Below are 27,817 nucleotides of genomic sequence, written 5' to 3'. Positions count from 1 at the left end.
GGCCAGAAAGAACTTGTTTCAGATGAAATAAAGGGTCTGAATTAAGAAATTACATTTTCAAACTGTATAGACAATATGTAGGTAAGTGTACAATTACGATGACAACGATGGCTTGATCAAACAGAAAGACAGTAAACTTCTGTAAATGCACTGTCCTAACTTGAGGCGTATGCCAGTGCAAAGTGTATTAAAACCAAGAACAATAATAGCATCAGAAAGACAAAGTGAAATTGTGACTTGTCAACTTCAGTTCTAGGAAAGCTTTGAAACACGTAATTGCAAAGGGAATTTTATCTTTTAGTTCAAGACAGCAACTTATTTTAGCGATATTTTCACATAAATGGAGTCATCCTTGTATAAGACTTTAATGATTTACAATTTTGTTTTCAAAGATCATAATAACACTGTTAGAATTACAGCATAATTTAGACTACAGAAAAGAATCCTTCTGTCATCTATCTTCTTCCAATAAGTGATATTTATGCAACGTTAAGGTGTAAAGGTGTTGTAGGTGCAGTTTTAAGTTTAAATTAAGAACTGGGGCTTATTCTTTTGATTTTTTTTTCCCTTGAGCACAAATAAAACGTACTGCAAAAAATTCAGATTTTCTCCTGAGCACCACTAAATCCCAAAGTATGTTGCCTTTTGACAGTTGTGAGCACACTCTTAAACTTGACAGAAGAGATAATTGCATCACTGTTCTATCCACTGTAGTGTTTTACTTTATAAATAGTAAAATACATGATAATTCTGTTGTTTTACTGTCACAAAGAGGTATCACGAAAACAACAGCTTTCTGAATGTTATTTGAGTTGCACTTTGAGTAACGGCTATGTACTTACTGTCTATATTATTTTACTCTTGCCTTCATCTGACTGATTCCTCCAGGCACAACCCCAACATATATATTAACTGTTATTATACATAAGTGATAATGTTACAGTGATGAGCAATAATAGATGTATATACACATCACATTCTACTTGGAGGTCTCCAGAGTTTAATGCTGAAATGCAACAACCTCAACGGTGAAAGTCAGCAGCTGTTTAAATGCAAGAACAATTTAAAGAGGAATTGAAGATTCTTATATGCAGAGCAGGTGGAACTACAAGCCAATCAATGGTACTATTCTTCTGTTCTAACAAAAAAAAAATGCTATTACGTTTTATTGCCATTATGCTTTTCCCTTTGTAGACATAAAAGGAAAAAGGCCCTTGGCAATAATTATCTTCATATCAGTATGACCCAGAGACAGGACAGTATTTTTACATAGCTGTGTCTCTGTTCATAAATTACATTTTATATATACTGTCTCACAATAAAAATTACAAAAGTTTCATTTCTTACTAAGTTGACTTTTACACATATTCTGGTAAAAAGGTGATTTTTTTTTGTTTGTTGCTATTGCTTTTTGAAAAATACTTTAACAAATATGAGCCTGTATTCCTTCTGAAAGTGTTTTCATTTTGTGGCTTACACAAGCAGAAGAAAAATAAGACGCTTTAGTTATATAGCTATAACTGCAAAAAGATTAACAGGTCTGTATTCCTTTTAACCAAAAAAGTAATTTTGATTAGATAATTTTAATTCCAGCACGTCTGACTGTGGCCAGTAGTTTGGCAGTGGCATAAAGTTACCAACTGCATCAGTAACAATACCCTCTTACAGAACAGTAAGAGCAAGATCAGAAAATAGAAAATACATATAGGAAAAATGAAGTGCTATTAAGTAATGTATAAGCAGTGTGGCTTTTTTGGAGCTTTTTGTTAATGATTTAAAAGGATAATTTTGGAGGACAATCCAGCTTGTGCAGAAAGCGTCGATTACTTTTTTTAAGTTAAACTCCACAGCCACATGGCTTTTGTTTGTGTATTTTAAAGGAACAACAACAAAAAACCCCACAGTTTAAATATGGCCAGCCTGGTTTTTTTTGGTGAGATTCATGTAAGTAATGATGCATAAAAATCTCCGGAGAAATCCTAACCCTATTGATGAACATGTTTCCACTGGGTTCAGCAGCGTCAGAATTTCATCCCTGGTACTTGCAGTGTGAGGAACAACAGAACTTCTCTCTGTGATGCCTGGGTAGATGTGCCCTTCGTCTGTTTTGCAGCCATAATTCTGTCTAGTTCATTACTCAGAACGATATGGCGACACAATAACTTGTGAGTTACTCAGGGTATAATTAAACACAGGAAGGAGGGAGGAACTGCTCTGTCTTCTCTGAGGAGTAAAATATAGCTTGCAACCTTGAATTCATCTCAGTCTCTTGAAGAAAATTATGTTGATACACAGTGTTCATTCTGAAACCCTTTGCAGATATATAAGAATGTATGAAATAAGGACTTGGCACTTCAGAAATTATTTCTTTTTAGAAATTTTAGAGCTTCCAAAGTCCAGACTCGCCATGTGTTTCAAGAACAAGGCTGAATGAGATAATCCAGTGCTAAAAAGTGCTACCTGCCTCTATCCTGTTTCACAATCAGACTTGCTTTTCCTTGCAACTTCTACAGAGCAGGGGAACGCAGGCAAACAGATTTCCTTCATCTTCAGGAAAATTTGAACCTGAAAGGCAACTCCAAGCAAAACCTAATGTGCAACTGCTCAGGTTCAACAATACCTACCATGAATTATTAGGATTACTTCCCTTGAAATACTAGTGTACATGGGGCAGAACTTGACACCGTAGCTGTCGTGCTGAGGAATGCAGGTTAACCTGATGTGAGGGTGGTGTTTTAACCTGGGAGGTTATTTCAAATTATTCAGCCATAACTGAAAAGGCAATTTAGCCTTCATTACGTTCTTGTTAGAAAAACATCTACTGAAAAAACATTGGACACAGTAATTGCTAAACCAGCTCAGACTTGGAGCCTGTTCCCTCCAAGAAGCTATTTGCAGTGTTTTATATTTCATATGAAAGAAGAACTTTATGCAGCTGGAGGACTTAAGATCTCACACAGAACTATTTTAAATCCTGAAGAATTGTTTTAAATACTGCTCTTTATTTACTTCTCTCTTTTTTTTTTTTTTTGAGTACCAGCTATACAGCCGTATATTCTTATTGACTGTACAAATGTCCTCTCCTATTGTAATCCAACGGTTTCTTCTGGTAGTGATTTCCCCAGCCTAGCTGTAGAGATATCAGCCAAAAGTACTAGTTTTCAGTTTTGCCATGCTCTAGGTCTGCTGAATGGTTCACTTCCTGTGAGAAGTCAGGCAGTGTTAAGGAAAGTAAAACATTCAAACACTTGCCACGTTAGGAAAATTCAGCTTTTACGTTTCACTGACGCATAGCCCATCTGGTCTTTGGTGTAGGTATGTAGACACAAGAACAGGAACCAGCTGAAGTATCCACTTGTCATGTACCTGTAATATTAAACATTTTTAAAAGTAAAGGGATAAGCAAATAGCCCTTTCTCTGGGTTACTCCAGTACGCAAAACTGCTCACCTGTTTCATTTTGAAATTTCTGAGACTACTGAGATTTAGTAATAATCATTGATACAAGTAATTAAAGTATAATACTTTTGCACTTTCATTTCTAATACCAATTAGTCATCTTACGGATAACTGATTTATGAATGCCAACATATAACTTTTCTGTATTTTTTATCTGATTATTTTGTAACAGTTCAATACAGAATAAGGTCTTCTAAATTTAGACTAAACTATAGGAGACATTAACAGTGAGTTCCAGAAGGATACGCTTTAAAAAGTTTGCTGCTATCCTTTAAAGTGGAGGCCATACTCTATACTAAGGTTCCATTCATAAATATTTATAGAAGAGGAAATATGATTAATCTAAATTTTGTAATTAAAAGAATTGCAAATACTTGTAAAATCCAACTAAATAAAATGTTTCTATTATTTATCATCACATCAAATGTATTTATTGATATTGTTTTAGTCATCTATGTTGTATACCATTCACATTCGTAAATAGTAACGGTCACTCTCAATAGGAATGAATGGCCTTCCCTTTTGTATATGGCAATTCCCTCTCTCTTTTCCCCTTGTCCCCCGGCACTGCCCTGATGTGTGTCGGTGATTATCTGGGTGTCTTTCAGACTGGCGGTCCTATACCCCTACCAAACCAGGACATATTCTCAGGGCCTTCAGGGCACACTGCGGAAATTCCTTGGGGTAGAGACTGCTCATAGCTGCCCTGCAGTATGTTGCGGTGCTGCAGCACGATGAGGGACTCCACTATCTCTCTTCTTACAGAGAGGGGGCCTGATTCTGACCATACGCATAAGTTTGTGACTGCTGACTACTGCTCAGTTACTCTTAACTTGTAAATGAGAATATGTAAGAAGTTGGTCCCATCTTTAAAGGCCCCTTCCAACCCAAACCGTTCTATCATTCTATGATCTTCTGATGAGAGGAACACACGCATAGAGATGTACAAATTCCACTGAAAGGTGCTTTCTGATGGGGCTATATCAATACGGTGTGTTGTGGTATAATGAACAATTCTTTAGCTAAGTGTAAATCAACTGTCTTTAGAGTGAGAAGTGGCGTGGTCACAGTCACACAACGGGCTAGTCACCTGACTGAGGGGAATTTTTAGAGAACTTACTGACTTCTGAGGTTCTTCCAACAGCACAGAATGACAAGCCTGTGTAGTGCCACAGGACAACTCCCAAGCAACTGAACACTGGCAATAGGACAGAACGTGGCCTGGGCTTTCATTTTACATTCTGAAATCAAGATTTCATGCAAAGAATAAATAACATCTGTGATCCCAGAAATAAAGATACAGTCCTATGAAACTGCTTCTCTGCTATCAACTGTCGGCTGTTTCTTGGCTGGTTTGTTGCTTGTTGTCTGATCAGTAACATCATTCAGGAGGAAGTTTATGTCTGAGTGACTGTCTTTAGTGAAGTCAGACAGGAGATAAAACCTCCATCCTTCATGGCCAGAAAAAGGCTTCCATTTCCTTGTTAATGCAGAGAAATGCCATGGAAAGACCGTATAAGATTCATCTTAACTAAGTGTAGCCTTCATAAAATGTCAGAAATGCAAATATGTCTTCATTAAGCTAAGGCCAGGCATCTCAGTAAACTCTTTATATTAGTCCCTGGCACAGAGCATTTGGTGACTCAGCTGCAGCAACACTATAGTTAAAAGAAGCAAACAATTCTCTACTGTAAATTTGGGCCTGGCTGCCCTAAGTATCCAGCTGTTAGATGAAGTTTACATTAATAAAATGTTTGTCCCTACCCAAGGGCTTTCTGAGCAGTCTGTGTAAAGAACTCCGGAAAAATGAAGAGTAGATTTGTTCCTAGCAGAGAGGAAGGAAGTTGTCAGGCGGAAAGAGGATATGGACCTGTTTGCATGCAAGGGTCAGTATTTGGTTGCTGGATATTTCCTCTGTGTCCACACGACAAGAAAACCCTTAGTTTCCTGCACTGGACAAATAGCAGGAAAGGGTGTGAGAGTTATTGAATGACATTATCATCTTATAGCCTCATCGGTGAGGAAGGCTGCTTATCAAAACCGATAGCAAAGAACTGAATTTCTGGATCAGACATAAGCAGCTGAAATTGTTACGGGATTCTTATTTAATTTCTTTAACTCAATTTAGTTAGTATGCTGTGCCATTTTTTTCTATAAATTCATTCGTTTCTGCCAGCTTTTTGTTCATCAAATGACTTAAGCTGGGTATGGAAGGTATCTACAGAGTTGGGAAATATCTACAGAATCAAACCTTAATGACTGTGTTCTGAGCAGGGACGTGGAAGACTTCAAAAGCCAAAATTTTTAAGTAACAGCCTCTTTGGGACACTTTCTGTTGCTGTTGCTTGGGTGTTTTTTAAACTAAAACTGTGAAGACATTGAAGACTGGCACAAATCTACCCCATTTGCTTGTTTGTGTTGAAAACATGAGCATACCACTCACCAGCCAATAAATAAAACGGTTTCAGAATATGAGCCTGATCCTGGAAGTATTTAATCCCGTGTTAAATACAAACCCGGCTCATTCCACTCAAGCCAGAGAGGTTATTTGTGCTAGTCAAAATTTTCCTGTGCTTGCAGGAAAGGTCATCTAATTAAACTTGCAAGTCAAGTGATTAAACTGTCCCTCAATATTAATTGTGAAAATTATTTTTTTACAGAATCTGGTTCACAGTCCTTTTGTTTACACTTTTCAAAAACCTCTAATCTTTTTTCACATACCTATTGACAAACACATTCAACTGTGAAATACAAAGACTCGGAAACGTACAAAATTGGCTTCTAATGCAAATCATCAAAGGACGACCCCCAAAGCAGTCCAGGTCTGCTACTTTATTTCAGACTTTCTAACCTCATCATGTGTGAATGGTGGGAATATGTGTGTAACGTGAACCTGTAAATGTGATTTGAATTATTTAATGCAAAACAGTGTAAGCTAATATCTGTTTTACAGCATTTAAGTAAAAAATTGATATGACTCTATGAGCACAGACACATTTCCTTGTGGTATTGGAGAGTCATATATATTTACTGAATGCTAAATTACAGACTCTGGAGGGAGCTGGCTGTGGAACACAACACAATGTACGCCGTAAATGCGTTTTTTCACACACACATGTACACACATATGCGTATTTATTGCATTAATCTACATAATGGCAAACAGACTTCAGAAAGTTGCAGGAGGGGTCATTCATTTACAGCAGATGAGGCAAGGCAGGAACATGATGAATTGGTTTGTAGGCCCTGAACTGCAGGGACATAAATAAAGTATCCTCTAAGCTACACTGGGGACCTAGTTCAAAAGAAGAAAAAGAAGAGAAAAGGATGATGGAACAAAATGTATTCCTTTCTTTGTTGTTTTGTGCCGTGTTTTCTCCGACACATACCATTTAACTGAGAAATGTTCTTGTGCAATCATAACTTTTAATGTCTACGGTATGATAAACACTGCATTTGTGCCACTTCATCACTTCTACCACTGCTGCAACAATAAAGAAGTTTTCTTCAGTTTTTTTATATTAACTAATCTGACATCACATGTACTTTACAGTTACATGCATGGCCAGTATAATTTATGTTCTTGGGCAGTCTTAAATATTGATAATGTGATATGTGATGGAAATGTTTCACAAGGCAATATTATGAAGACATCTACGTTGTTCTGTTTTATCATTAATAGCATAATAAGATATCATGTCCCTTTGTGCCACCAACCTAGTAGGCAAGCTAGTTAATAAGGATTTAATTTATAGCACCATTCTTTCACAGCATAGAAATTCCCTAAACCTCATGAAACTTAACTGCTATATTCAGGGGAAATTAACTGTTTCCTTAGATTAATAAACAGAAAAAGCTATACTAAGTAAAGTAGGTACACAGTACTATCTATGAGAATGCCATAGCACAGGTGGTGTTTCATTCAGGTGTAAATCCCCACAGAGAAAATGAGTCCTGAAGTCTTTATGAGAAAAGGGAGAATTTGCAAATGCAGGGAGAAATCTCTTACTCTTTTGTATCTACCATCTTGAATCATATCACAACCATGTTTCCTCCCCACCCTCACAAATCCAGTGGATAAACAGAAGATCTGGTATATCAAAGAGGCAGTAGTCGAACACAATCATTGTGACTTTAAACTTGCACATGCTTCCTTTCAAAGCTGATAGCCTCCAAAGCAGCGGAGAGAGGCACAATGTTATCTTCACTGCTACTCTGAAAATTTAATGTGTCTTTTTCATAATGGCCTGATAGGAAAAAATGTAGTGGCTATGGGAGACGTTCTTCCTGCTCGGTTTTGAAAAAATTGCAACAGATCAAAATCAAGGTAACCCCTGCAGCTAGCCCTGATCCTTTGGAAACTGACATAAATCACATCAATTTTGTTGTGTTCTGACTTTTCGTAAGTAGAATGGCAACTGTGTCTTCCCAGACTAAGTTGTGATCATGGTGATTATAGGAACCCTTCCCAGGGCTTCAAGAAAATGACGGGGGGGGACGGGGGGGGGCGGGGGGGTGGGGGGAGAGAGAAAGAAAAAATATAAAGCCATCTTAAAAGCAGAAAAGATTGGCATATAATGACATAGGCTGAAGAGAACAGTACCAGCACAGCAACTTGAAAAAGAAGAACGTCAACCACATTATAGAAGGAATTTTTGCACACCAAAAATATGTAAAGAGGAAAAGATTGGCTTTCTGGAAGAAAATGTAAAGTTCTCCCCTGGAAATGAGTAACAACTCATGGACTCTTCTTGTTCCAGGGCTGAACCTTGAACTTTATGAATCTCATTTGCTTTGTATTGTGAGTAAAACCTTAGGCTTATTAACAGTATCACAACATACTAATTCTGATCACTGAAAAAACAAGATTTCTAGAGCAGTGAATGAGACCAGTTTTCTTCATATAAGCACTGTGACCACCTGTTAGTTATGTAAAATGCTTTGTGTTATCAATGGGCTCTCCCACAAAAATGAGGTTCTCATCTTTTCTCTCTGTCATTCTCTTCATGAAGTAAAACATCTAGTAGTTCCTGTCCTACAGATGAAGAAACTGAGGCACAGAGACTTCTTTTACAAAAGTATAGGCATTATGGGAATAGGAAACCAGGCTTGGAACCTGCGTTCCTTCATTTCTAGTAAAACAGCCTATCCAGTGGGCCACATTTCTTCCTATAGTTGACACTCTACACAGCTGCTATACAATGTCAGTCAGGGCTTTATTTTTCATTAGTTTGCACGCCATCTGTCCTGTGAGTGAAAAACAAGAAGCTATTTAAACATTCCTCTCCACTGATCTCTTTCCTTCCTTCCGTCAGCCCATGGGCTGGGGAAGAGAATAGTTTTTAAAATTACAGTTTACATAGATGCATGCATATGCATATAACTTGAGACAATGTACCCTAAGAATCCTGTGACTACTTTGGAAAAATGCCTTTTTCCCCTTTTTCAAGTAAAATGCCGTCAGATTAGGGAACCAATCACAACATTCCTGATCTCCTGGGTAAGGAAGCTATTGAAGCTATTACATGATATTGTATTACGATATAAACTCATGCAATATGCCCCTCTCTTTTTCTCCCTGTCCCACTTTTTTCTCTTTTCCTTCCTCTATCCCTCCCTGTCTATGTCTCTCTTTCTTCATTGCTGTCCCTCTCTTTCCCTCTCAGTGACCGTCATTACTTTACTGAGTCAATGAACGTGGCAAAAGACATGCAAAACAACGATTAGATCACAGATGTCTGTCCCCTGCCACTGCAGGATATACCTGTAATCCCCCGATAGCAAATGTATCTGGTATTTTACAGAAGCTGAACTTAATCCTGGGGCCTTGTCAGACAAGCTCTGGCCATTCTTGCTATGATAATTTGTATATCATCACCCCCGGCTGCCTGTCTTCAATTTCTGCAGAAGGTTAGGGACTGAAGATGTTAAGAAAAGGAGATACACGTGCATGCCTTAGCATGGCCACCAGAGAAAATAGTGAAGATGAACACAGGCTGAGCTGTGGACACATATTGCTTTTTCCTGATCCTTCTATAGGAGCTGTAAGCCACAGCAAAGAATAGAGCGGTCAGCTGTGGGTAAAACCTTACACCAATGCAGAAAGATCTGCCAGAGCCCAGCTGTCGAAATTCTTCATCATATGCTTTGGGCCTTTTTGTCCTGCTGTACACAGGCAGCTCTAAGCAGATTGAGGAAAGGTGAATAATTTTTCAGTGAAGGCCAAAGACAAACATCAGGCAGTGAAATGGCTGACTGTCTTGCCTTATCAGTCCCTCACGTAGTGAGAACGGACCGTGATGCGAGCCGACCGTGGGTTGGGTGCAGCCCAATGCGTCACGGGGGCAGGGTTCACAAGACTTTCAAACACTCACAGGGGCAGGCAAATGGGTGCGGGCAAGAGGAAGAGCTGTTGTAGCTGGGTATTCCTGAAGAGGGTACGAGGGTGTTCTCACCTATTGATCCTGGACTTCTCTTGGGAGCTACCTGTATCAGAGATTTCCCTTTGTCTAGTCAAGACAGTATGTCTTCAGTACAGCTTTGTCCAAGAGCTGTCTTATCCTTTGGAACTTGCTCTCTGCTTTCGTTGGCGATATCCAGCTTTGGCTGGATACCTGGCAAGATCTGGCTTTCTACAAGCATTTTGTTTAAAAATGTATGTTAAAAAGTTTACATTTAAAGGAGAAAAAAAGGGTCCTACATGTTCTGGGTTTGTTTAAATTTGTGATCTTCTGAAAGGGAGTTTATGTTGAATGCCTGATAAACTGTTATTGAACCATGACTGATATATCACTGACTGATTTTCAGGGAGCTGAACCCCTGCAGCTTGTATTGGCTTTAGCTGTCTCTCCGAGTACTTGGAAGTTCTGTAAACCCTGCTCCCGTGACACATTTGACCAGTATATTTTTAATACTGGTCTTTTGATAAGTGGGCAAATCATAAGTCATGCTGCTTGGTACGTATCAAATACTTATGAATCTTGATTTCCCTCTAGAATCATGTGATTTGTGTTAACAGATCTCACATATTCTGTAGCGGTGGGAATATGGAGTGACTCTTTAGACTTCTGACTTCTAAATTGGTTTCTTTAAGGGGAAAAAGACCTTCTGGATCCCTCAAATATAACAGGATGTACACCAAATATATCTTTCAACTATTGGTGTAAAAAAACAGTACTAAGAAGCAAAGTAGTATTGTTGCAAATTATTGGAAAACATTGATTACTCCAGTTTACCATATTCCTTTTAGCTGACTGTGTGATCTGCCGGATCTTAGAGAAATACCTGTTGTTAGCTGTGATGTAAGTACTTTTTTATTTTCTTAGAGTATATTTTACTGTAATATCCCAAATTACAGGTTTGAATTGCTTCCGGCAAGCAGTTACAATTTATTTATTATATCCTTGGATTCAAACAAAAACATTACGTATGATGAGAACTTTTCAGAACTTGTAAACTAGTTTGTGATTCTGTTCTGGCTTTTTTAAATACTCTTGGTTGCGAACAGCAACCCCCATGGGCGTTTAAAGGGCAAGCAAAATGGAAATAATTTTAGCTTTTTTTGTAGGATATTTTTCACAGTAGTTTCTCCAACAATTTTGTCTTCACAAGGTTATGTCAATACCTTCGGCCAGAGCATAAAGCTTTTGTCTGACTTGGATGCTGATCTCCAAAGAGAAAATTTTTGGCTGACGAGGAAGAGGATTTAGACTCCACAAAATTTGCTTGTCTGGAAGATTGCACTAGGGGGAAACAGTCTAGACATGCAAACCCTTCTTGCCAGGACTGATTTTTCTTCCCAGGCTCTACATGTGACCTTTTCTCTACTTCCCATTTTTAAGTCTTTAATCTTCCTTTGAGGTCTAGTGACTGTGCATTATTCTGTGTGTGCTTCTCAGTCTTCATCCAAGTATGGCATCTAGGAACTATCACACTCATTTTTGAGAGCTTTTTACAATATACTTGATCATCTTCTTCCATTTCTAGATTAAGTAGGCAAATCTACTTATTTTCTTCATCTCCTTTAAGGGTGAATATGTTGCAGAGGAAAATTCCCAACATAAATCATAACTGAATCATTTCAGTTTAGCTGCTAGAGGCTTGGGTGGTCCCGTGGTTTGCAGGTCAAGATATTAGCACATCCTTAGTATGATAAGAAATGTACAAACAGCTACGCCCACTCTATCCAGGGGTGATTAATTTTTACGGAGGGGAGGGGACGTTTCCGCAGCTGTCCTGAGGGGATGTACAACAGAAAAGCACGTCTAATCACCTCTGGGACTTCCATAGAAGTTGCAAGAGGGACATGTGAATCAGTGTGTCCCCTGGCTGCCCTGCCTACATCCCTTTACACATAGTGCTGTGCTCTTTGGGGACCGTGCTAGCACTTTCTGGTGTCTCAGGTTATTGGCTGTAAGGGATATCTGCTGCTCAAGGGCTTCTCAGGGAAAGCTCCTGTCACTTCCAGCTCTCAGATGTTTGGCACAGACCCAAAAAGAGTATGGTTCCCCCGCTAATTAGAAGATGCTCAGATGTTACTAGTGCTGTTTACTGTGCATCCAGTTCTTGATGAACCAATGAACGAAAATTATAGCAAAAACATAATAGAGATGTGACAGGGATAATTCCCTTGATGAAGGCTTGACAGATATGTAAAGAACTTAAAACCATGAAATTTAAAATAATTAGGCTATTTGATTAAACAAACAATCAATCAAATTGCTCTTTTATTTTATTCTTTCTTTCACAGATAGCACTTTTAAAACAGCAGCTTATTTGGGGTCTTGTAGCCTTACCAAGAACTTACATAGAAGAGTGTTTCAACTCAGCTAATTCTCGCAATAGTACAAATGGGAGGTAACGAGTATTAAAGATCAAAAAAGAAATCCTCATTAAAAAGCACAATGACACTTAGGCTACCAACTAATTTCAAGGTGACAGTGCCAAATCTTTTACCTTCTTCTAGCTCTTTGTTTTCCTGTTCATTCCACATCAGAGAGCAGCTATAGTAATGTTAAATGGATAAGGCCAGAGCTCATATAGGAGTGAATGAGCTACAATTTACAGCTTGTGGGTCATCTGCCCTATAAATCCCAAGACCTGCTTTTGAGCATAGACAAATAATGGAGAGAAAAAGCTGAGGAACAGCTTTCTCTCATAACAGCATTCTTTGCGTTACAAGGGTAAAAATATAGATACAATCAACACTGCTTTTAGAAGGCATGGAGTTGGATTAATAACATTTATTGCTAACTTTTTGGCCACTGCTGGAAGAAAGTAGTGGCCAAGTGATGAACCTATAATTTTGGCAAAGACTTCTGGGGCTATTGTCTGTGCTCTCTATGAGCTGTGGCTTCTGTTCTCTTCACAGTGCCTCTCCTACTAAAGGAACGGTGTGACTGTAAGGGATCTGCCTAGGAGCCATAAGTCTTTAGAGGTAAGTCTTCTATTGTGTACTTTTATAAGGAAAGCAGAGAATTTGGTCCCTTAACAAAAGCTCCATCCTACTCTAAAGCAATTTCTCAGGCACACAGACTGCATGGGAATCTGGCTCTGGTTTCGGTGAACTTTTTTCCCTGCTTAAACCTAAGCACGCTTTAGGATCAGGTTACTGATTCTAAAACAATTATTCTTTTTTCTTTTTGAAAATACTGGATTTTACTTGGTTAAATTTTACACCTGAAATGGTTGTGCAAGTAATCTCAAAAAGAAAATAATAAATCACAGCTTCTGTGATCACAGAAAGTGTGGAGAGTTCGGAATAAAAATACTGTACGGAATTGGAGGGGTACCTTGACTTGGACAGCCACTTCGCCAGCCACATAGCGCTCAAAAAAGACTAAATAGATTTTCAACGGAAAACTAGACTGATGTTATGAACTTTGATATTTAGCATGAGACCAAAGGGTGTCACTCTTTTCACGCTGTATAAGCAGTACAGAAAGAGGTAGCAAAGGGCTACAACTACTGTCATAATGGTGTTTATAGCAGAAAATAGTTGCAATTACAGGACCAGAAAAGCAGGTAGCAGCAATAATGCACAGTCAGGTGCGTTTATGAATTTACCCAAGGCTTGTGTGACCAGATTTAGGGTTTGAATTATGCCACTGAGAGGGTATAGACAAGACGCAATCTATATCAGTTCTTTTTAGACACTTCTGTTTGGATTAAGTTATGGTGATCCCTGTAGCATGAAGTTCTAAAAAGGGTGTTTTCACACCCAACTAGATCTGACAATCTTCCAAGCAGAGCACATACCTCTCGAGACGAAGAGACAGCCTTGTGGCTTCCGCAAAGTCCTACTGCCCTGGGGGTGTTCTGCAGATCCAGAGACCAGAGAAAGTTAGATGTTCAGCCAGGGATATTCCATTTCAGTAATGGTATTAAAGTACATATTGCTTTAGTGCCAAGTCTATGGAAAACATTGAAAAATCTACTAGAATTGGAGATATAACACTCCTCAGGTGTACCCTCCTTTCTTGAGTCATTTTTTCAGTTTGGGGAGCTTTGTTGCTTTCACCCCTTTTTGGTCAGGACAACGCAATTTTGGCTTTCTACTGTCCCCACACTGTCTGAAGGTGTAGTGACTAGAGCATGTCCTCCCTTTCTCTTATGCCCATTCAATATTTTATTGCCACTAGGTAGAAAAACTGCAAATAAGCTTTAAAACGATGCCCAAATGTAAGAAGAAATCCTTCTTATCCCTGTAAAGGAACAGAGGAGTGAAAAAATGACCTCACTCCCACCGTGACCACTTTTCCCCTTGGAAGCTCCAGGGATTTGTTCAGAGACCTGTGATTTTAGAAAAAACAAATCTTTCTTGGTCAACTTGGACGGGCAAAATGCTATTAAAAATAAATCCCAGATAGTTATACAAATGTGACTGTGCTGTAGCACTAAGAATTTATAAATGAATGTTCACTAGCAGTTCTGATGCAGTAATTTCATCTCTTAATGCTGGGTGTGCTTTCAGGGCAAAGTAGAGTAAGCAAGGCTATAGCCTGCAGGGGCTGCTGTCATGCAAGAATAATTATACTAGGATGGAACAAACAATCAAACTGTAAGGACAGATGTTGTTTGGTTTTGTTTTATGTTAAGGGCTAAGTTTATGTTCCACATTAACAGAAACAGTATCTTTTTGTGGAAGTCTTGGGATACTTTCCAGAACTGACTAAGAACTAAGGCATATACTTTTCAACATGTTGGGATCTCCTATCTAAGAGGATGTCCTGTTTACATTTTGTGCTCTAGCTAAGTAATTATGCTGCATGAGTGCTCCAGAAATGAGGTGAAATATAAGAAGGGAAGATGGCTTGAAATGGATTTTCACACAAGTTTGAAAAATGACACTTACGTGACCCCTGTCATCAAACCATTTGGGATCAGTCCTACAAAGGTATATATTTAACGAGAATAGGCACTCAGAAGGGAGAGGCCTTGGCATCCATGGAATGTATTTTGGGTCGTTTAAAACTTTTTTCATCTTCTTTTCAGAAAGAAAATAGGGAGCGGCTGATAATGTGGCTCACAGCCAGTCTCGTGTTATGAAATGACCTGTGTAGGTAACCGAACACTGATGAATCTAATACTAGCATAAAGCAGTATCTAGGAATAACAAAACTAATAAAGCAAGAGGGATAGATTCTCATTTATATCATCCCTTTGTGACTTAAAGGCTTTCCCTATCAGAATGGCAATATATCATATAGGATTTACGTTATATGATACGAAAGGCAACACAAAAATCAAGCTTACTGTTTTAAGGTCGGAATGAATTTTTGCATGGGGATGGCAATTATTTTCTGGTGGGAAGCAGAAACAGCTTGTAATCGAACATGGAGACAAAGTAGCAAATTCAGAGATTAGTTTCAATTGATTTTGATATTAACAGAAATTTGAAGCAACGTTGCTTTTATAAATACTGCAGCGTGTTGCGCTTTCTGTAGCTGAGGTGTAGATCAGGAGTGTTATAAAATTACATCATTGTGGCTCTGTGATGTCTCTTGAAGTTCACAGCCCTCATTCACCTGGTAAACTGGTCTCCAACCAGTGATAACTACTAGCTTTAGTGATGGGAAAACTGAGATATAAATCCAAGAAAGGCTAGAAAGAAACCACGTTAACACACCTTTTTCATTTATTTTTATATTCCTCTGTATTACCAGAAGATGTGGGAACCCTTTTCATGAACCCAGTCAAGCTGCTAGCTTTTTAGGTAGTGCATAGAGAGAAAGAAAGGGATGCTTCATAGTACCCACCCTCAAACCAAAAGGATGTCAATTCTGAACATAGGCAAAACATAGTAGAGTGATGGGAAACTACCTAAAAGATGATAATAGTAAATATGGTAAGTAGTGCTTCTGCACACCCACAGCTTAACTGCTGTCAAGATTTGGTAGACTTCCAGGAAAAGGAAAAATTTAAGGCACAGTTTGATAAAGTGCTAATTTTTAAATGTTTATGGGGAGCTTTTCAACCCTGTCCAAGGGATACTGATGGGCACACTTCTGTTCTCACTGTGACCTCCTGAAGCTAACTAAAATTAACAAATCTTCATTCCACCATCCGGGACTACCCCTCTCTCTCTGTGTATAGATAGATGTATAGATGCAAATCTTACAAGAGTTTTTATATTAGGAATGTTATCCAGGGCCAAAATCTGGCATTGTTGTTCATCTGTGTTTCCACTTGACCTGATGCTTCTCACAATCACGTTAGGAGCGTATTATCTTAAAAGTCTTTGTGTATAATTGCATGCAAAATGAAGTCCATTGACGCAAAACAGTTTGAGCTCTGAATAAAGTAAAAAAAGACTTTTCCTGGGAATTAGCCAAAAGGAATAGGTGATGGGACTGCTTAAAATAATAAGTTCAGTGTATCTGTTATACACAAAGAGCCTTCCTAATACGACATTCACATTCATTTCTAATTAAAAATTTCAGAACTCTAGATCTGTCTGAGCTTTTATGTGGTGCCCATCATCCCTGCTTCTGACAAAATGAGAATTGTTCATTGTATGTACTATGAGGTCTGCCAGTGTTATCTCTGAAATATGGGAACTAGTGGTATAATAAAATGCACTGCGGAACTCTGAAAGCCCTTGATTCTATATTTACATCTCTGAACAAGCTCACTTTGACTCATAGCTCCTTAATTAGAGGCATAGTTGTTTTCTTTTCTGTAGGGCATTTTTTTACCCTCACAATACAAGCATACATTTGGTAACTAATACCAGCAATTAGCCTCATCTGCTATGTAAATGAGTGTAATTGCAATTAAATACTTTAGTGGGCCTGAAGGGAAAACATGCAATCATTACAAAGTAAGTAGGAGTATATGGTAAAGGAACTTTTAGGAGTGCTAGCAGAAGTGCTTTTCCCCGGTGGTGACTATGGTCCTTTCCATTGTTAGTTATTTCTTCAGGAGTTTAGAACCTGGTCCAAAGGGTATTTCTTCTCTTTTTCACTGAGAACTGTGAAAACGATAGACCAAAGAATGACATGTTTGATGAAGAAAAGAGAAAGGGTGTTCACAGGATTTTATGGCGAACATCTGAGCACCACAAAACAGGATACCAAAAACAACACTGGGAAGTTCCTGGATTGGGTTTATTGTCAAAGATTTGTTGAAATCAATGGCTATGACAGTTTTACACCAAGTAAATAACTGTGTCACTGAATGTGTGTACATTATTCTCTCTGTCTTCCACAGGAGCTGTCGCTGGCATACTGCAGGCAGCCTCTCTGGGTGGGATTTGATGGTAAACTAAACACAGCATAGAGATACCAGCACAGTAGAACTCACTGAAATTGGACTTGATGTTTGAACAAACTGCAAAGCTAATCTTGAGTGTGTCCTCTCAAAAGCTGATACAGATGCATGGCCAGATATAACTCGATGGTGTAAATATGACTCAGGCTTCTTATTTGCATGTCCTGCCTACTATATTTTGCACCTGAGTTAATAAATTTCCAGTGCCAAATCCACATTTTGAAATGTAATTATTTATCTCTAATTTTTTCCATTAGTTCAGGATAATGGAACAATCTGTTAAATCTGAGTTGCCTGAAATTTCTTAAAGACCTGCAGTGAGGCATTTCTACTTATTATGTCCAAATGCCTGAATACAGCTGGTGCAGGCTGGACAGAAGATTATAAAAATGTTTCATCTCCTAAGCAGAGTTTCACCCTCCTTTGGTATAAAGCATTGCTGGGTCATTCATTATGGCTTTGAAAGTTCCTAAGGGTACCTGGAAGTATTTACTCAGACGGACGCTGCAGCAAAAGATTTCTATGAGCTCTAGTTTTACCACAGCATTTAAAAAAATAAAATTACTAATAAGACATTTTGACCTGCCATTTTGTTCACAAATTATATTCAGCTGAGATGTTAAGCCTCGATCAAATTTAAGCACTGAAGATGCTGGTCCTTCTTATTGCATCTTGAAAAGATGACTGGGAAGGAGAGGTCAGAACTGATTTTCATCTTTAAAATAGCATATGCAAACAGTCTATTCATGGCCTGAATTAGCCCCTTTGTTTTTTTTCCTTTTTTTTGGGCCATTATTCCTTGATTCAAATATAGGTCTATATTTCTGATTAAGGACATCTGCATTAGGGAACACCAAGGGCAGGTGCTGCTCTCTAAAGGAGGGCGGGTAGCAGCCCGGCAGGATAATAAGGCCAGCAGAGGCAGTGGCCTCACCGACAAGGCTCCTGTCCCAGAGCACAGGAGTGAGGCAAACAGGGCAGGCCCAGTGACAGTAAGCAGGCTCAGGCAGGAGTCCAGATCTCCAGACAAGTCCGCTGTAATGAGGCATGTCCGATGTCAGCCAGGAAGTCAGTCCCTGGGTCAGGGTCAGAATCCGCAGGATCCAGATCACTAGCTGCAAGGCAGCCCTGTCACGAGACAAGCATGACAACCTCTGCTTAAAACCATCTCCCAAACAATGGATGCAGGTACTCCTGCTGCAGCTTCTTCCAGCTTTTTCTCAAAGATCTCCAAGGCCAGGTGGGGCTTCTCAGACAGATCTCTCCTTTGCGAGAGCTGGCCTTTAGTGCACGGAGTTAAACGCCTAGGGAGAGTTGGTGTGCTCTGGTCTCTGACAGTCTGCTAGACTGAAAGGCTAGCTTACCTAGGAGGGCACTTCAAGACACCTGTCTGTCCTGGAATATACTGGTAGAATAGTGAGAAGAACACAGCAACTTAAATTCAGGCTAGGCAAGGCAGAAACAAAGTTCCAAGAACAGGAGTACCTATTGATAGAAATAGGTGATGCCTGAGTTTATCACCTTGTTGAGACACATTGCCTGGATGAATCAAAATCCTGGTGGATTATTTATCCACTGGTCCACTGGAATTTTTCTCTGTGATATATAAAGTAATTTATTTTAATGTCAGACAAGGTAGTCATGTCTGTCATTCTATCAGGATGACTTCAGAACACCAAGTACGGTGCAACTCACATTAGTTTCACTTACGGTCTACCAGGAAAAAAATATCAAAGGAAAGTCTTGGTTTTAAATTAGTGTCCCAAAGCTTCCACAGACTGCTTAACGTGATTCAGTAAGGTAATGAGAAATAAACTACTTGGCATAGGTATCCCTTGATTCATATCTTTCTCATATGAATGAAAGCATTCGTGATTGGTGACGGAAATACTGCTACTGAGGTTTATGGTTTCGTAGTTGTTAGGGTGACCTCTGTCCAGTAGAATAGTATTTCCTAAATTCAAAGGTATTTTATTTGGTAAAGTTTGAAGATGATAACCTGCTTGCATAAACTGAGTTTTACACTACCCTTGTACATTAACTAGAACTAATAAACAAGTAGTTATGGTGCATTAGGGGATATGGGCTTTCCAGAGTCACAACGGCAAGAATTACAGCTGGGTGGTGTTGTACTTTGCCTCTTCCACTTCGAAATCCATTTTAGAGCTTCTGGCCATGGAAAAGCGATCACTGAAATTTCTTCTATTGTTGATGTGCATCAGTCAGTTTAGGAAAGTCTGTGCTGTTCTCATGTTAAAAGGATGTAGCTGTCCTGTCAAATAACGTCATCATCGTTGCAGGTTTCACTAAAATATCTGGAGTTTCATCACCGAATGTGGCCATCACTGTAGAAGCTGAGTTCAAACCCATTTATCCATATCTCAGCCAAGAGCTATTCTTTCCTGAGGACTAGCATCCCAAATCATCCTGTATTCACGTAAGAAATTTTGGTGGTTTTTATAGCTTTTAAGGTGAACATGTTGATTAAAGACAGAGTTTCACGGTTTAGTATGCAACACATTCGTTCAGTTACCCAGGTATTTGTGTGGATAGAGAGTAGGAACAGAGTGTGCTTAGCAGAGCAGTATATACATTTTTAAGAAGAAAAGAATCCCATAGAAACATAACGCTGGTTTCAAGCCACTAAAACGAAGTTCAGAAAAGTAGGAGGCTTTTTTTAGGACTCAGAATTCAGAAGTGATTAAAGAAAGGTTACGGTTCACCGTATTGCTTTGATGAGTAGCCTTAGCAATTGTTTCCTATTCCAGGGATCTTTGAATTTAAGATCGTCCTCTGTTTAATGTTATGCTAATTGCAGGCACAACACATCTTTAGAATTGAACTTTTTCCATAAAATTTGAGTTTTAATAGTGGTGAAGAAATTAAAATTAAAAGTCAATGTTATTGGTATGGGTTTGTGGAACATAATTTAAAGGAATTGAAATTCAGGCCACAGCCTAGATTGTAATTTTTGGGAAGGGGTTTGCACAGAAATGTCAGCTATAAGCCCTGTGCTTAACATGTGTCTGTTCTGTGTGAACTTGTATTCACCTTAGCCCTGTGGAGCACAAACTTTTTCTTCCAGCCAGCTGCAATACTCAGCCTCTTTCTAACCTCCCTGTAAGTGGAATTGTTTCAGCCTTTCCCCTGCCGACAGCAAAACATAAACATGAGGCACATTAAAATGGAAACAGGATCCTGGTCCTTTCTGTTTCTCAGTTTTATTTAGCAGTGACCTTTAACCCTCATTAAGATACTTTGGAAAGTTTGGGACTCCTTTTTTTGTGTAGCTCATTGTGGGAATATTTAGGTTTGTTATGTAGTTTTTCTCTTCAAAAATATTTAAATGCATTTGGGCAGTTGTGTAAAAAAAAATAAAAAACAACATTTACTTCTTCTAAAAAACCAGTCTGTAGACAACATTTCACAGCATATGCTCTGGTCATTACAGTCATCGCACAGAGATAAGGGAAACACTGACACCCAAATTTTACTCAAGAGGAGTATCAATGCACACCAAAAGTTTGTCCAGGGCAAAACATACATTTGTATACACACTAATGGGTGTTGGCCCAAAAGCATATTAGTGCACAGAAAATATTAGATACAGTTGTTTTATCCGTGAAAATATGACTCACAGATTCATGAATACAGAAGTCGCGTGCTGGAATTTGTTTAACAGTTTGCGGAATGTGCCAATAACTCATTATGTCCTCTGATTTCTTTGCCTTAAGAGGTTCTCGACCTGCTGACAAACGTGTGCATGCATCAGAAACACGCAGAGATGTGCTAAACATAATACAAGGTCCAGTGCTAAAAATTTTGCCCAAGGAAGTTTTGAATAACTGATATCTGCTATTTTCAACCTTCCAACAGAAAATTCTTGCCTTTAAGTTAAAAAATTAGTCATGCTTCCTTGGATTTAAACGTGTGGAATAGGAGCTATACTGAAATATATGTGATTTGTGCTCCTGGAAAGAATGAAAAATGACACTAAGATAATGTTTAAAGGCTGAGGATTTTGTTGTTGATGGTATTGTTTGCCTTGTTGCTGTTCTATTTTTGTATGTAAGAATTAGCAAAAGAATAGCCGCTGTTGTGTGGCCTGTTGTTCGAAACTGCGTTTCGGTTTCCATCTGCGGAGTGAAATAAACTCATCAGAAAGGAAAAGGTTATTGGATTTTTTTTTTTTACTTTAAGAAAACACCTTTCGTCTATGATGTTTCTTCCAGTAACTAGCTAGCAAATTTTTTTTCTGTGTTTGTCATTCACTGGAATTCTGAATTGTCACTCCATTTTTAAATCCTGCTAAAAATCTCATTTTGAAAAATGTGGCAATTTATGCCACATTTTCAGAAAAGTAATTGTATTCAAAATATTTTCCTGCAGTTTTCAATTTTTGTCCAGTTATTTTCCTTTGTTCTTTCTTTTTCCTTTCCAATGCCAAAATGAACAAAAGAAGTAATACCGAAAGAGAGAGCTGTGGAAAAACAAAGAATGCAAAAATTCAAAGCATCTTTAAGTTTCCATTTATGTATCAGATGGAGGGGTTGTTCCAGATTCCATTCCAAACCAAGCTTTTAGAAGGAGTAATTTATATTAATGTAAAATGCTCTATTTTCCTAATTTCTGAGACTGTAAGATACTTCCCACAGATGCTGTGCTTTTGTCAGATGGGGTTTGGTAATATTTGTTTGAGATGACGAAAATTCACTTCAGCTTGATGATATGTTTGAACAGCTAAATGCTTTATTGTTAAAAATGTACCTCTCATTTCCTTCTTGAGACCTTTTGGTTTCAGTACCCAGTTATTAGCTTTTATATTTGTCTTATTTAGTGTGATTAAATGAAGGCAAATCATGCTATGTCGTGTCTTTATTTTGAGATTCAAATCATTTGATTGGAGCTTTTAATCTGATTAGTTTCCCCTGCTTCTTTCATGAAGATAAACCAACAGTGTGCATTCAACTATTCTGATTACAGGGAAATCAGGAGTCAGTTTGACCCTATGGGTCTAAATTTGCAGAATTAAACACTTGATGTTAAGTAGCTTCTGAAAACTGATGCTCATTGGGCAGTTTCATCTTTTCACTAATGAGGTACAGCCTTCCAGATCTAGTAAAGATCATCATCATCCATAAATTCGATGTTCATTAACAGTAGCATTTTCACTTTTAATCTTTACTAGTATCTGATGGCAAAGATATAATTCTTTATCAATGATTTTACAGGTTAAAGCTACTTCAGAAGGGAAAAAATCAAAAATATACTGTAACAAAAATGTTACAGTGTAAAAGGTGACCTTGTCAAAGTGAGGTATTCTTGCTTCAATTAAATTCAAAGTCAGCTGGTCCCACAGGTAATACTGACATGTATAATGTTAGCAATTATAAGAATATTTTGTGAAAGTAGTTAAAAAAAAAACCTAAAAATATATTTTATGCTATGCTAGTTTTCAGAAAAAAGGACGACTTTACCTTTATATTAGTAGCCATTTATAAGGTCATTTTGGAGTGTACTGTTACATAAAACATGAGGTCAGCAAGTAAGGCTAATTAAATTTTAGTAGGAGCAAAAGTCACCAAAAGGTTTTTGCTTTCATCCTACCCAGTCTAAAATGGTGATACAATACGCCATTAATAGCCTTGGAATTGCTAATTATTTCAACATGAATAGCAGTATCAGTGCTGTCAGTTTAATTTAATACCCTCCTGAGGATTCCCGAAGAATGCATGATTACTTTTATTATTTTGTAGTTTCAGGAACAAAAAACAAACAAGCAAAACTGACCCAGACATGGAAAGAATAGTTCAGAGAAAGTACCTCTTGTAGTCCTGGTTGAGAAATTTTCTGTGGAAGTTTTCCAGCAGAAAATGAAGTTCAACTCATTTCAAGTAATTTCAGAGAAACATACTGCTTCCACATAAGTTTTCTTGGAAAGAAGACAACTTTTTTCTCTTTTACTATTTTATTTAAAACTAATAATTTTATCCATTTTAAGTTTACTGTGTATTAGAGAAAATATTGTTAAGAATTTAGTAATACACTGCTTTTGTATTAATAAGAAAAAAACAATGTTATAACAAAATGTTTTAATGATCCTGAATTGAAATTTTATTTTCCATAAGAATTTTAAATTTAGGAATTTTGTTCAAATTTGGAGCAGGAAGAAAATCCATGTCACCCTGACATTTCCCTTGAAGTTGACAGTTTATTTTTTTCACCAGCATAATTCAGTATTTCAGCACACTGTATAGAAGTATTTAACGTTTTAAAAATATATGTTCTAAGTTTACGGTTATAGGCAGCACATATAACACTTGTGAAATACTCTCGTTCTGTTACATGGAAGATATTTCTAAAGTCTAACTATGCTGAAAAGTCAAGTTCAGTCTCTAGTCACTAATCCAACTGTGTTTCTCAGAAAATAATATTCTGGCCATTATATGAATGCATTGTTTTCTTCCTCAGAATAACCTTTAATATTCAGGAGAAAATTCAATGTTGATGATTCCATCCTTGATATTTCTAAACCTCTAGTTATCTTGGTGTAAAGGATTCTCTTTCAAGTGGGCTTTTAACTTTCAAAGAGGTGATCTTTAAGAGTACAGCAAACATTTCCATGCATTGACACCCAAAATTTAAAAAGCAGTTGATTTAATAGAGTTTATATTCTCACAGGATACAGCTGAATTTTTTAAAATATATTTGAACAAATCTTTATTATAATTTCTAACAAATGTGGTGACCAATATAAGTTTCTTTGTTCTGGTTTTACATTAGTAGATCTTGCCTCATTAAATGAGTGTGAGCTCTGGGATTGTTCCTTGGTAGGCTGAGAATTCTGCTATGAAATGAGAGATTTCATTTCTCTCTTCTGTTTGTGTTCTGATTTAAAAACCCCCAAGCAGCTAATGGTTTCAATAACAAGTTTTCTTCCCCAATCTGCAAGTAGAATTCCTGATAAGCATGATGATGGATCTCACTGTAGGGATTTTGTTTGTCAACATTTGATGTTTGTATAAAAATAAACTTAAAGCATTTTTATTTGCACATTCAGTATTTGGACCCTATTTGGTTTAGAAAAAGTATGTATTCTGATGTGCTGCTATGCAAATATTTGTGGAAGAGAGTCTTGTACATTGAGTAAAATGAAAGAATTGACAAGAAAAATCAGAGTCTGAAAATATTAACACAAATCCTAATTTCAAGAAAACCATGATGGGAAAAAGGGACTGGTTTAAATGCAATGAAATATCAACTATTTTTGCCCAGGGAAGATCTTTCCTAAATAGCTCATGCTAGGTGGAGGTGAAAGAAAGGAGGAATTAAGTTCTTACTTTTCCAACAGGATAACCACAGACTAACCCACCCCTGTAGACTTCAGAAGGAACAGCATTATACCTGAGCCATCTACAGAAAGGATGGCTGTTTATCTGGTTACTCCACATGCTTTCTGACGGCACGTGTTGTGAAGGTTTTTCAGCTGGTGGGTTTCCACTGTAGACTTGAAGCATAATCAGTCATTTATAGAAGAGGTGCTTTGAATTCCCAGGGAATCTCAGTAGGAAGAGAAGAAGGTTCTTTGAATTACAGTGCGACACCTGATCTGATCATTTTCCCTAATACGCCTCAGCTCACCCCTTGCCTCCCGCACACACTGTGAGATTCTTAAACTGTTGCTTAATACAGAAGTCCAGGAAAGCAAGGAAAGAAGCTATCACAGAACCATCTGGCCATTTCTTGAGGTGCAATAGAAAACTATCACAATGAGAAGGTTTGTCTTCTTTCAGTGATCCAAGAGACACAATGAACTGGTAATTATCACTGCTTTAAAGAAGAGTACAGTTTCTGTTGCCAGTACTGGCCCGTCTGATTTCACAGTACAGCAGTATTTATTTTGACTATGATTTTCTGTATTAATTTTCATAAGCAGATGAATAAATACATGTTCTTAATCTAAGATACTTTCCATACCAAAATAAAGATGTACTATTTGTATTTCGACTGGTACTATTCTTTCCATCCTTGCTTACGTTGCTGCAGATGATTCAGTAAAAGCTAATGTTTCCTGAAAACTTATGGTCTGGTGCATGGAATCTAACAGTGCGTTGGTATTCTGGTCTGGTAAAGTCAGCATAAATTTTGCCATAGACTTCAGTGATTCTGGGATTCCATACAAAGGGTGTGTCCTGAGGAGCTTCTCAGAGGACCTTATCACATAAGTTGAGTTTTGAGGTGAAAAATCATTCTCCTGGGAGCAAGGCTTCTCAGCTGGTGAGGTGCTTCTGTAAATCTATATTTTTAAGAACCAAATCTTTAATAATCTGGTACTGTGGAGGTACTATGGAGGTAAATCTGAACACTTACCAAAAATATTGTCTTTTTTTTTTTAATGGGAAATTAGTATCTACCAACCTACTGTCTAAAAAATTAACAAGATAAAGAACTGTTTGATCTATTGGTTACTGAAGAAGTCTGTCAGACTTTTCTTTGATGTTAATAATCAGTGGGTCAGGTTATCAGTAAAACAGAAATGTGGGTCCTACCTTCATGGCTTCTGTTCTTTCCAGCATTTCAAGTTGCTTGAAATTCCTATTGGTATGACAAGTCCTATTTTACATGTACTGTAAGTCCAATACATGCCTGGCTATAAGTATTCCCTTCTCTGCTCCTTTGACTAGACTGGAGTTTATCATGGAGATACTGAGAAAAAATGTGTGCTATTTCTCAGCCTTTCAGTGTGTCCTTTAGGAAGTCTGTATAACATTCAAATTTCCCTTCTTTTGGTAAAAATAGCTAATAATTCATCATCAGTGACTAGCAAGGTCATTGTTCCATAAAACTGCTAATGTCAAGTGGAGAAAACAAAACAAATTCATTCTGTGACTTTTAAATAAAAAATGCAGCTGTAGTTACAAAAATAGCACTTTAGATAAGGATTAGTGCAACTAATATCAATAGAAGACTTATGTGTTGTTTTGACCAGATTCCGCTTATTTGGCATATGGGAATACCTTTCATTTACGAGAAGTATGGGAGCATCCTTCTCAGTAACTGTAGAGCAAGCATGATGAACGTTAGGCTACTACGCGTGTAACGTGAGGAGCTAATCTGGTAGCATGTTTTCGTGACTGTGCATGGTGATGACAACTGGACAAGTATTTTGTGATTTGATGCAGCTTGTGGCAAAGTGAATGAATGCCAAGTTTGCCAGAGCATCAAAGGAAACATTCTTAATTTAAGTATGCATGCTGAGATGCAGCTGTGCCAATACATGCATATTTATTGGATCTGGCCAGGAGGCAAATACGCAGCTAATTAAACCATAGTAGTGCTGGGGAAGGTTTGATTCTAAAGGCCGGGGTTGTCATAGACTTAGCTGAGATGATTTTGGTGGATCTAGAGCAATTTAAAAATAAAATAACCCTAGGCAATGTTAAACTTGGACACTTTGATAACCTGGTAGTTTCTTTTGAAGAGATCAGGATAGGCCCTGGAAATAAGCATAGCATAGCTCAAGAAAACCATTCTCACACTGGTATTTCCCTACACTACCATGTTTTAGTTCAGGTAGCTACTAAACATGGCATTGGAATGCATTGCTACGACCAAGACGAGTTCAAGAAATAGTTTAGTTGGTAGTTTAGTGAGTCGCATTAGTTGAATTATAAACTGACCCGGGTGTCTTTCAAGGTGCTAGTGAAGGGTTTGGTCCCAACAGTTTCTTCTCATTAACCACTGCATAGGATAAGTAATCCAGTTTCAGAAAGTCCACCTCCATGGCAGTAAAGGTACAGTAAGCTTTCTAACCATTCGCTTCTGTGTGTGGCTTTTGTAAGAAGACGGACATTGTGATAGTTTTCTTTGCTTTCTGAAAGGGACGTCTGTGCACTAGAAACTGCACTGAGACACTGCTTGCCCCTGCGTAGGCCAGTGGTTGACTGTCAGCTGTTATTTACTTTCAGGGCCAAATTTTAAACAAGTGGAAGTTTACATGAAAATAATTTATTATCCTTGTAATTTACATGCATTTTGAAGAACCTTTATTATTCCAGGTATGCAGTAAAAGCACTGTGTTGAAGATTAGAATTTGTAGTATGCTTATTCTACTTGGATACATCTGAAAGCCAGGCACTCAGGTGCTTGGTTGGGTGGCTCTGTAACGTTCCCAGGTAGGCAGCATTACCAGCCTCAAGCTTTAAAAGAGTCGGTTCTCATATCCTTCCTAATCAGAAGACTGACTTAAAATTAATGACATTTTAAAATAAATGCATAAAAATAAGGTTTTATTATTCTTACTTTGGCATTTCAGCCTTAGGGTGCACATTTTTTAAGGTTTCCTCCATGACCATGGGGGCAAGTGATATAGTTAACAAAGTAAATAAATGAAAACTGAGTTTAGACACTGACACAATGATAGGAATAGAAACAGAAGTTTTAAGAAATGCATAAAATCTTTCAAGACTGAGAGTAAAATCAAGAGAGCTGGAACAGGTACCCACTTGATTGAGACACTTTATCCCTTCTCGTGGGATCTTACTCTGTGAGTATAGATAGTAAATTGTTCGTTGAATTTTTGTCCCCTT

The 27,817-nt window shown here is 37.9% G+C and overlaps 1 long non-coding RNA gene across 2 annotated transcripts in view; it reads right to left on the bottom strand.

Moving 5' to 3' along the window:
- The window catches only part of LOC135314987 (uncharacterized), a 55,458-nt gene extending 29,425 nt beyond the window's left edge, over positions 1–26,033 (bottom strand). Inside the window, exons 1-2 of one of the 2 annotated variants that reach the window (XR_010374402.1) lie at positions 25,778–26,033; positions 13,716–13,775 (exon numbers count right to left, since the gene is read on the bottom strand). This is a non-coding gene — a long non-coding RNA (uncharacterized LOC135314987). The remainder of the gene's footprint in view (positions 1–13,715; positions 13,776–25,777) is intronic. The other variant, XR_010374401.1, reaches the window with a different exon arrangement.
- Positions 26,034–27,817: the final 1,784 nt, after the last annotated feature.

Source organism: Phalacrocorax carbo, chromosome 9 (genome assembly GCF_963921805.1).
Source record: "Phalacrocorax carbo chromosome 9, bPhaCar2.1, whole genome shotgun sequence".
Lineage (NCBI taxonomy): Eukaryota > Metazoa > Chordata > Aves > Suliformes > Phalacrocoracidae > Phalacrocorax > Phalacrocorax carbo.
This window is presented reverse-complemented; position numbering and strand designations above follow the sequence as displayed.